The following is an 11,054-nucleotide window of genomic DNA, read 5'->3' on the forward strand; positions in this document are numbered from 1 at the left end:
GAACATATTGAAAAAATGGTACATATGTTTATCATAATGCTTGCTATTTTATCAAACACTCTCAGAAACAAGCAGCATAAAAGTCTCATCATTTCTGTTTCACCCTATTAATACGGTTTTACAACATAGATTTTTACTGATCATAAGACCATATTATTTTCAATTGAGTGCTATTAAATTGTAATAATTGGAAATTATCCAAGAATTAAATGTTCATGCTCTATTTTTTTCAAACACATTTAAAATACTTTTTTAGTCTCTTTTCATACCTACTCGTTACAATTCCTGACCTCCCCAACATGCACATAACACACTTAATATTAAACCATCACTGAGATGCTACAGAACACTCTAAGAACACTACAGGATACGGAGCAAAAGGCCGTTTGCTACAACTGGAGATAGTAGAAGACAGCCACATAATGCTTACTCTCCAGGCTCATTCGATGTTAGCCTACTTTATGTCTGTCTCCTTTTTATATCCTTGGCCTCGGGCAGTGGTTCTCAAACTTCAACAATGCATAAAAATTACCTAGAGAGCTTGTTAAAACAAAATTTCCTGGGCCTCACCCCCAGAGATCTTGATTCAATAGATAGAGTAGGATTCATATATTTACATTTCTCTCACATTCACAGATGAGGCCAAAGCTGTTGGTTTAAGGACCACTGGCAGAGGGGTGGAAAAGTTTTTGTTCCAACAGATCTCCAATTCCATGGGAAATTTCAGAAAATATCTGAGGCTGTGTCATCTTGGTCCTTCTCTCAGTGAGCTAAAAGTGACTTAGCTATAATATCACCTAAAACTTGAAAGTAAAGGGAAGCAGTACTGTATACATTATTTTAATTGAATCATTCTAAATCATTGTTAGAAATACCTTTTTAGCCCTAGACAATTTAAGTAAGCAGAAAGTTTTGGATTTCCAACTGGGTTTGCCTCTGAATGCTGTGCAACCCGATTTAAAACAAAGATCTTTACTAAATGTTGCTAAGTGACATAAAAGTGACTAAAAGCCAATGATATACTAAAAAGATAATGTCTACATATTTTAAAGCCTCTTTTTCCCCCTCAACCTTTGTCAAGTTCAGTCCATTTTTAACAAAAAATTTGCAAGTAAAAATAGTTATGAAACTATAGCATGCTAATGAAGTTACCATAATGATAATATTTATATTCATATTATAGTAAAATACTTTATTATATGATCATTTCACATGATACCTCGCCAAATAATTCTAATTATGCCAAAAGAAAGGTTTAAGACTTCATCTATATACAAGTCATACTAGGTAACTAAATATCTCTTAGTTCAATTTAATGCAGTGAGAATTTTAACTCACTTCTACTGACTCAAATCTTAGTTCAATTTAATGCATTCTACACAGTTCTATAAATAGGAAGTAATAAAGATATCATTCATAGGGGTTATCATGAGCCTTAGAAAATCGTTTTTACCAACTCTTACAAGCTAACATATTTTTACTCTATCTACAAGGATTCTGGTGAATGCTAGTTAACTGACTTAAAATTGAGCCTGATTATGAATTATTAATTAAGCAATACCTTACTATAATAGTTAAGTCTTTATTTTAAGTAGGTGATATTCAAGTCAACAGCCAAAATGACAAACTTTTCTTTCCTAACCATTGAAATTGAAAGGTTAAACTCTTCTTGACAGTAAGATTTACATTATCACCCAGTGCTGGTTACTTTCCCGACCAAAGCTGAACAGTTTCAATTGCCTGTTGTCTACTATTGTGGTTTGTAAAGTTGGAGAATCTATATCTGTACCATTTCATTTATTTTTAGAAAACATAATTCCTCTCTAATAAATAAAACTAGATGATCAGGTAATGGCCTCCTAAAAGATAGAATGCATACAATTAGGTGGGAATATTCTTGAAAATATTGGATGAGTCAACCCTATACTATCTAAAATCTCAAATGATCCAACATATATGTCAATGATACCAATTCTGGGAGGTGGATTCGTCACATTCTTGACATTTTATATTTTACTTACTCTTCCTGGTGTTCTAGTAGGTTTTGAACTTTAAAGAAGGTTGAGAGAAATGGGGGAGGCAGAGTGAGGAAGGTCAGAGAGAACAGAACTAAATGGACTTCATCATTGAGTAAATGGTGTTTTATTTTTATTATGTAATTGGTCCAATATTTTTATTTTCCCTAAAGTCTAACCCATAAAAATGTGTAATAGCTTCAGAGTAGCAATGCGACGAGACTGCTTATTGTGACAATCAACAATATGAGAGGGCAGGTAAAAGAGGAGTAGTAGCTGAAATTAAATGCCCTTTTCAAATTCTTTGGTAAGTTCAATTCTGATGGGGATCTTCCAAGCTATTCTCTCCTATCTACAGAATTCCAAAGAGTTTAGTTATATGTCAGTGATATTTGAACAAAATTTTAAGGTCTTTGAAATGGTAAATCCAGTAAACAAATGTTTTCAGTTCGGGATCCACAATTTTAAGGCTAAGTTTTATTATTTATAGATATCCCATCTCAGTAAATGAAAGACTACTTATTTTGATATCAGAAAGTCAAACAAAAATTAACAAACCAGTAAAAAGAAAAATACATAGGTGGCAAGGTGCTGTGTCTCATGCCTGTAATCACAACGCTTTGGGTGACTGAGGCGAGTGGATTGCTTGAGCCAAGGAGTTTGAGATCAGCCTGGGCAACAAGGCGAAATCCCATCTCTACAAAAAATACAAAAATTCACTGGATATGGTGGCGCTTGCCTGTAGTCCCAGCTACTTAGGAGGCAGAGGTGAAAAGATCACCTGAGCCCGGGAAGTGGAGACTGCAGTGAGCAGTGATCACACTGCTGCACTCCAATTTGAGTGACTAGAGTGAAACCCTGTCTCAAAAGAAAAAAAATTAGATAATATTCTTATTATTATAATGTCTCATGATGATACTAACATTAAAAATAGAATCTAATAAATGATAAATTCCATGCTTGAAGATATGAAGAATACATTAGTAAATATGGATCTTCCTATGTAACTAAACATACACACACACACACACACACACACACCACGAAGTAATGAATTTGAGTTTACATTACTTAAAAACATGTAACTTTCACAACTGAAAGTATTCTTATTAAGGAAAGAGGTTGAAGCAAAATGTCAGTTTTAAATCATCACAGGTATGTGATATATAAAAAGGTGAATATACGATGCCATATTTATAGTAATAAGAACAACAGTTACCATTTCCAGACATTTACTAGGGACTTGGCACAGTGCTAAGTGCTGTATTTCAATGAATCTTTTCAACAGCCCTGCCAAGTAAATGTTCATTTTGCAGAAGAGAAAGCTGAAGCTTAGCAATGTATCTAAAATGGAAGAGATAGTAAATGGTGAAGTAAGAATTTTAACTCAGTTCTACTGACTCAAAAGGCTGTATTTTTTTTTTTTTTTTTTTTTACCATGATACCATATTTGCCTAAAGTCTCAGTTGACCAAATGTATGTGTCACAGTGACTAAACATGGAGACTACTGTTAGGCCCTGTTCAGAATCTATGACAGTTGTCTTTAAAAGATGAGAGTGACAAAATATACTGTATGGGCTGCCAGAATTTTTTGGACTTCAGGTTTGACCTATCAGACTGATACTCTTAGTCAAATTTTTATGGTTGGTTGATTTTTTTTTTCTTTTTCTGTAGTGAAAACAGTCTACATTTATTGGATGTACTCTCCTGGGCAGCGTGCCAATTTTACTTGCAATTATTCCCCACCATGTTCCTCATGAGTTAGGTACATTATTATCTCCATTTCCTAGAAGGAAGCAACTTAACAAAAAAACAATTCCATATTAAAGGTAAACAGGATATTATGTTCAGAAATCTGCATTACTGCCTTTGATTCTCTGATACATTCAACTAACTTGAGAGGTCAGTTGTTGTGGTTGTTTTCATTTTAGCAATGATGGGAGTTGGAGGGAGCACGAAGGGTCAGCAGAGTCAAAAAATATGTGTGATTCCCCTTTTAGTGTGTGTTAAGGCAGCGCAGTTAAAACTCGCCTCCAAAAAAGAGGAAAAGAAGAAAACCCTAATGGAAAATTTTAAGTCAATTGATTTAACCAAGTAGTCAGTGATGCAAAGAATGCTACCAGGAACAATTTGTTTCCTTTCAGCTAGAATCAGATATGACTTCAGCTGTATATTTCTTCTGGGAAATTGTAAAGATCTTTTCAAAACTTTTTATCTTTATCAGAATTTACACAATTTTTTCCAATAAGTATTTTAAGTAAAAAATAATAAGAAAAAATATACATTTAGAAAATATTGTTCTGATAGAAGAAAAACCTTGTACTGTCTTTCTAAATAATGCTGTACTACATTTCAAAGCTTAAAGAATAAATATGTCAAAATGAGTAGATTCGTTTCTAAGTTACAAATTCATATCTTATACTCACCTTTTCTCGGTCCCTATAAGGTGCTATTTTATGTTACTTTGCCCCACACTGATAGTTTTTGTAAACTAAGTCCTACTTCACTTACTTTTAAAGACAAATGTTTGCTTAGTGTCTACAAATGTGTGCTAACTGTAGTCCCTCAGACATTCATTAGTGTTTAGAGTTTGCACTTAAGGAGGACAATGGCATTGTAAATGAAAATGACCAGTAGCCAAAGGGAACATATAATTGTTTGTAATTAAACAAAAGTGTTGCTGAGTTAATCGGATTCGCATTTGAATATACTTTAAAGCATTGCTGCCTTGTCAAAATGAAGACTTCAGTTTTCTGTCTCTTTGGAATTTTTTTTAATTGGTAATGAAAACTAAGCAAATTATACCACTGAGATTCTTTAACCCACTTAAGTACAATAAATAAGCTGAGTATGTTTTGATCAAAGTTTTCACTGGAATCTCCTTTTAACTTTTCACCAGTTTCATAATTAACAGTTTGTACAGGCATTAGCCTATTTACAGCGTTTGCTCTGCAATGCCCTGTACTGTTGCTCTCATCTTTCTGAATTACAACACAAGCATACTGAAATGTTACATGCTTCCCTTGGTAACTGAATCATTCATTTGAAACACCATTGGCTTGCTATAATTCTTATGGGGGAAAGAGTTTTTTGTTGAATTTTTTGTTTGATTAAAAGTGAGTCCAAATTAAACAAAAGAACTTGAAATGTTGGCTGCCTTGCCAAAATAAAGGAACTGATATAATTTTGTAGCAAATCATATTTCTGGAACCTGTAGAACATGACTCAGTTTGAGTGGACTGTCTCAGTTTTTCTAAATGCAAAAGACTTAGGTTTTCTCTGAAAAAGAAAAAAAAGAAGGCACAGCGATAAGAGAATCTAAAGTTATGTCAAACAAATTACATTTTAGTTATTAATGGCTAGTTTGTAAATATCAAAGATCCACTTATTGTAGTGCTTGGAGCTGCATTTGCATGCTGATGAAATGCAAGTGGATGGCTGTGAACTATAGGGTTATCTCTAGTGCAGCAGTGGGGAGCTCCAGAATCAGACAGTTGAGCATCTGACCGACTCAAGAGTCCAAGCTGCAGACCTCTTCTATTCACTTTCTTTACAACAATTAAAATATGCAAAGTGATAATTTTCCTTAAGTAGCCTTAAATGTGCGATCTATTTAAATGTGAAGAAAATTGCCTGAAGCTTCTGGTGTGAGGGACAAAAAAGAATAAATTATGCAAATAGCAGAAAAGGACTCTACCACTTGAACGCCTAATTTTCCTGTAATAAGCATACTGTTTCATTTAATTTTTTGCCTCTTATTAAAAGTGACAGTTCTTTTGCACTGTCTGATGGTTATATCTGACACAAGCTAGGGAAATGACTGCTAGACTAAATGCTAAAGCATTTTGGTAGCTTTTTTAGATGATGGTTACATTCACAAAGTAATTATGCACTGAAGAGTAGAGAAATAAGGTTTAATTACACAGTAATCGCTTCTGATGGACACGGCAGAAGTGTGAACACCGCCAGACTGCAATCCATCAATGACAAACCCCTGGCCACTTTTAATTCCTCCTCATTTGCATCATAACCTCCGCACCAAGTTGCACAAATGCTGTTAAATGTTAATAGGAGCTGTCTCTCCACTCAAAATGAATGCTTAAGCTGTTTCATTTTTTTTTCTCCTCCACCTCAGACCTTCAAAACCAGCTCCTCTCTGAGAGCAGGCATTAAGCACAGAGCATGGTGCGTGGTCACTGTTGTGCTAATTGGGAGCAACACTTAAAGTTTTATCTCTCAAGCGCTAATAATGCACACTGCTGACAAACCAGTGAATAAGTAATGTACTTGGAGGAGGGGGGAAAAGAAAGGCATGCCTAGAATGAAAAATGCAGTTGGGACCGTTGTTCAGTGACTAGCTATTTGATTAGGCCCTGTAGTCATATTTAATCCAGATCCTTAGGGAACATAGACAAAATTACATCTTCATCTCATCAAACATTCAGCCATATTTAAGCATTCAGCTGATCAAGCTTTTATTGTTTCTCTTGCAGCAATATGGAGACAATGTTGTCCTGCACTCTTCATTCCAGAAGCTAATGGAGGAAAGGCCCTATGAGCTGTGGGCTGGCTTTATAGGCCCCACTGTACTTGAGGGAATTCCAGTAGCGAAGGAATAAAATCATTTTAGTCACTATGCACTAATGTTTCAGCTGGTAAAACCTCTAGCCTTCAGTTCTATTTGTACAGTCTTTAATAGTCAACCTCACTTTTCTTATTTTGAAAAAAATATTCTTCCCTCTACCTTGTCTTTAAACCCAGTCTATTTCCTGGGACAGGTCTACATCATTAAACTGCAGATGGTTCTTTTTCTATTAAGCAGCAGGTATCATTCTTGTCCTGACAGGAGGAGGCTCCACCTGCTGCCGGCCCACCAATACTTCCAGCTGACTGCTTTGCAGAACAGGAAAGGTAATTTGTAAGCAGTATGCTAAGTTTAACAGTAGACTGTAAGAAGTGACAAAAGAGCCATTTTCTGCATGAAGATTGAGAATTATCAACACCTTTCGGTGCATAATAGTTAAGCCTTTATCACTTGAAGAGCTGCTGATAAGGTTAAGAACACTAGACAAACTGCTCATTAGTGGAAAGGTTTGCCTTTTACATTAAAGACCGCTGGATACTGGAGTTCCTCCAGTGAGCAATACATCCCTGGCATTTGAAAAGAATGAGCTGATCCGTGTACATAAATGAATATGGAAAAGAAGACCTGGTATGTTCTAACGATATTAGTGAGGTTTTTCTTAAGCTTAGAGAGTGATAAACCTGTTAAGTGTGTTCAAAAGCTGGGTGATCTGGTAGGTAAGGCCCTAGATTAGAAATCATAAGACCTAAACTCTTCTGCGTTTTCCAACGGACAAGGACAAGCTGTGTGACCTTGGGTAAGTAATTTACATTTCCTAAAAACGAAAATACATTATAAGATGATTCAAATGTGGAATATCAGGATTCATTAGGTTGGATCAATAAATAATATAAATCTAGGCCGGGCGCGGTGGCTCACGCTTGTAATCCCAACACTTTGGGAGGCCGAGGCAGGCGATCACCTAAGTTCAGGGGTTTGAGACCAGCCTGGCCAACATCCATTTCTACTAAAGATGCAAAAATTAGCCTGGCGTGGTGGCACGTGCCTGTAGTTCCAGCTACTCAGAAGGCTGAGGCAGGAGAATGGCTTGAACCTGGGAGGCAGAGGTTGCAGTGAGCCAAGATTATACCACTGCACTCCAGCCTGGGTAACAGACTGAGACTCCATCTCAAAAAAATAAATAAAATAAAATAAATAAATAATATAAATCAGTTACAAATATCCCATATACTACTGTATTGATAATAAATATGGTGACAGAGGATTATTTAGGACCCAGTCATTCATTTTATTCTGGTGAGTTGGATTAGGAATTATTAATTGGAATTTATGCTATTCATTTTGAGATTCCTTGTATAACCAGAGGAATAAGATTGGTATTTCTAGATACCTGTTATATAGGTTTCATATAAATGAGAAATGGTAAGGATAACTTCCTTGGGGGTTATTTACACTTTGGGGCACTTACACTTTAAGCCTCTGAGTTCCCATATAAAGTAATTTTAACTCTATTTTAAAGATGAAGAAATGGAAGCTCAGAGTTGACATAAATTGCACTAGGATGCATATGTTTGAGTAGCTACAATAGGGTTTGAATTCAGGTCTATCTGATTTTAAAGCCTGCATGTTTAACCATGTTTTGGGATTGAGTTCCATTTATATAGAGAATAGCAATGCAAACTGAATCTGTTTCTGTTTCCATCTCTCTCTAGCTGTATGACTTTAGTCCTATTCATCAATCTTTCTTTCTTTTGCCTACTTAACATGTTTGTAAAATCCCATAAGGGAGTGCAAGGCTTAACTTCTATCACATTAGAAACAGCTCAGCCTACTGATGATATCAGGCCAATACTGAGGAGCTATCCTTTAAAAAAAATATGGCTTTTGACTTAATTTGTTGAGATTAAGCATAACATGTAAAATCTGTGTACTCATCTGTAAAAATCTCGGGTACATCAATGGTGATGTTCTTGCCATCTCCCAATGAAATATATTGTGAACAATATTCTGCTCAACATACGTGTACCTACAAGTCACCCCAAGTATGCTTGTGCACAATTGAGGTAAAGTGTGCTGACCTGAAGCAAAATTGCATTGGTGCTGACAACCACATTTTTGGAACCTTTTTTTCTTCTTTAGTAGCAGTTTTCCCTGCTCAGGGATAAAGGTAAGCCAAACAGGAAAAAAAAAAAAAAAAGTCCAAGAGCATTCAGCACCAGTTCCTCATTGCTAGATCAGGTTAAAGAAGGAAGAGATGAAATAAAGATTTACAGAGATTTCCAGAAAGCCCTGATGAAGGAAGAGGGTGTGCAATTTTAGGCACTTCTGAGGTATGTCAAGATACTTTAGCCAGTCTCAGACATAAAGCCTTTCCTGTATGAATAAGCACAAGTCCCCATACCAGCTGGTCTCTACTCCAGCAATCCATGTTTCAGAATCTATCAACAATAATCAAGTAATCAAGGTATTTTATTTTCCCTTGAACTGCAACTACAATAGACTCACAAGTTCATTTCTTCCGTCTTAAGTGACAATTGTGCTGTCAGCCTCCGGGTTAACCATTTATAGATTTGTTTCACAGAGATTTTGCATGGTCATGTAATTAATGCGATTATAATTTCTTGTCCAATGTCTATCTCCACCAGACTCTAAGCTGCTTTAAGTCAATCTGTCTTGTATAGCCCTGTATTCCCAGTGCACAGCACAGTACCTTGAGCTCTTGAGGACACAGAAGCCATAAACAATCTTTCTAAGAAGGTGGTGGCAAGCAAAAGCAGGATACTAAAGGATTTCTTAGTAAATTCCAACAGTGAAAAGAATGAGAAAGGGAAAGATATATGAAGATGCACTCAAAACCTGAGCTCTAATGATTTTAGGAAATCAGTGATAGAGAAAACTCTGGCTTTGGGTAACTCACATCTAAGTCTCTTGTTTTTGTAACCATAATGAATTGTAGTGCAACTTGTGAGTTTTGAGGTCTGACCTCTACATTGTAGGGTTAAAACTAGTTTAGACATGAAAAGGTTAAAAAAGAAGATGAAAACCATAAAAGTACACAGTAAAAATTAAATTATTTATTTACTGTTTTTAATATAAATGAGTAACCACTCATGCCTAAAACAGCATACAGCAACAAACTTGGGAACCATGTCATTGTGTGTTAGATTAATTTTGAGGTTTCTTTTTTTTTAATACAAGACACAATTTTATATATTCTGTTGCATATGTAGTATAATCATCCACACACATCTTCAAACTAGATATAAAATTAAGGGTAAGTTCATATTCATGATTCCTAATTATAATGGAAAACAATTTGAATATAAGATAAATATTATTATCAATCTATAATATGGAGGCAATTTCTAGAAACTGCATGCTATATGATAAAAGTATGCTATGAATTAATCTATAAGTTATATTAATTCTATTCTTTTATACCAGCATCATAAAACTTCCAGTGTACTTAGAAATCCCTGAATCAAATGCACTGTACAAGTAGAAGGTGGTGCACATATTATTAACCTTTCTGCGCTTGTTTCCTCATCTGTAATATGGGGTTAATGATATTTCTGTACCTCACGAGAATGTTGTGTGAATTAATGTTTGTAAAGCCCTTTAAGATCCACGGATGAAAGATGCCATAAACGTCCAAAGGTGATAATATTATAGTTATTGAAATTGGAAACACCAATAATGCTGAGAACTGAATATATATTTGGTTGCAAGGCACCCAGTATGTTATGAATCCACAAGCACTTACAGAAGCTTACTGCTTCAAAATTAATGTTTTGATATATATAGAATAAGTCCTAAAGAGATACTACATATATGGTATAAACCAAATCAATGTAATTCGTTCATAACTGGCAAAAACACAGAGCCCACATTATTTCTATGTTCTTTTATAGAAAGTGGTGCAGTAGAATATACTGGATCCATACTTAAAATTATATAATGTCAGAATGGTCTATTTAGAAAGAGAGTCAATAAATAACATGTTAAAAATGCTAACACGATCTAAGGAAATTTTCACTTGTCCTCCTCTTATTACTGCTGTATTTTTTTCATTTACATTTTGAGTCCACTTGAATAGTTTATAACTATTAAGTACAAAACATCTAATAGCAATCTTTTTGAAAATGAAAAGTAATACAAAGTATCATTTGTTACTGTTTGAACAAATATTTATGTGACTATTAAATACTTTTGTAAAATTTTAAAAAGACATTTTATTTATGCACTATAATACAAAAAGGAGAAGAAAAGTTTTCCAATACTGTAGCCTTTATTTATGTATTTATTTATGCATTATTTATTTATTTGTTGAAACTGAGCCTCACTCTGTCACCCAGGCTGGACTGCAATGGCATGATCTCAGCTCACTGCAACTTCCACCTCCTGAGTTCAAGCGATTCTCCTGCCTCAGCCCCCCAAGTAGCTGGGATTACAG

Source organism: Macaca thibetana, chromosome 12, assembly GCF_024542745.1.
Source record: "Macaca thibetana thibetana isolate TM-01 chromosome 12, ASM2454274v1, whole genome shotgun sequence".
NCBI lineage: Eukaryota > Metazoa > Chordata > Mammalia > Primates > Cercopithecidae > Macaca > Macaca thibetana.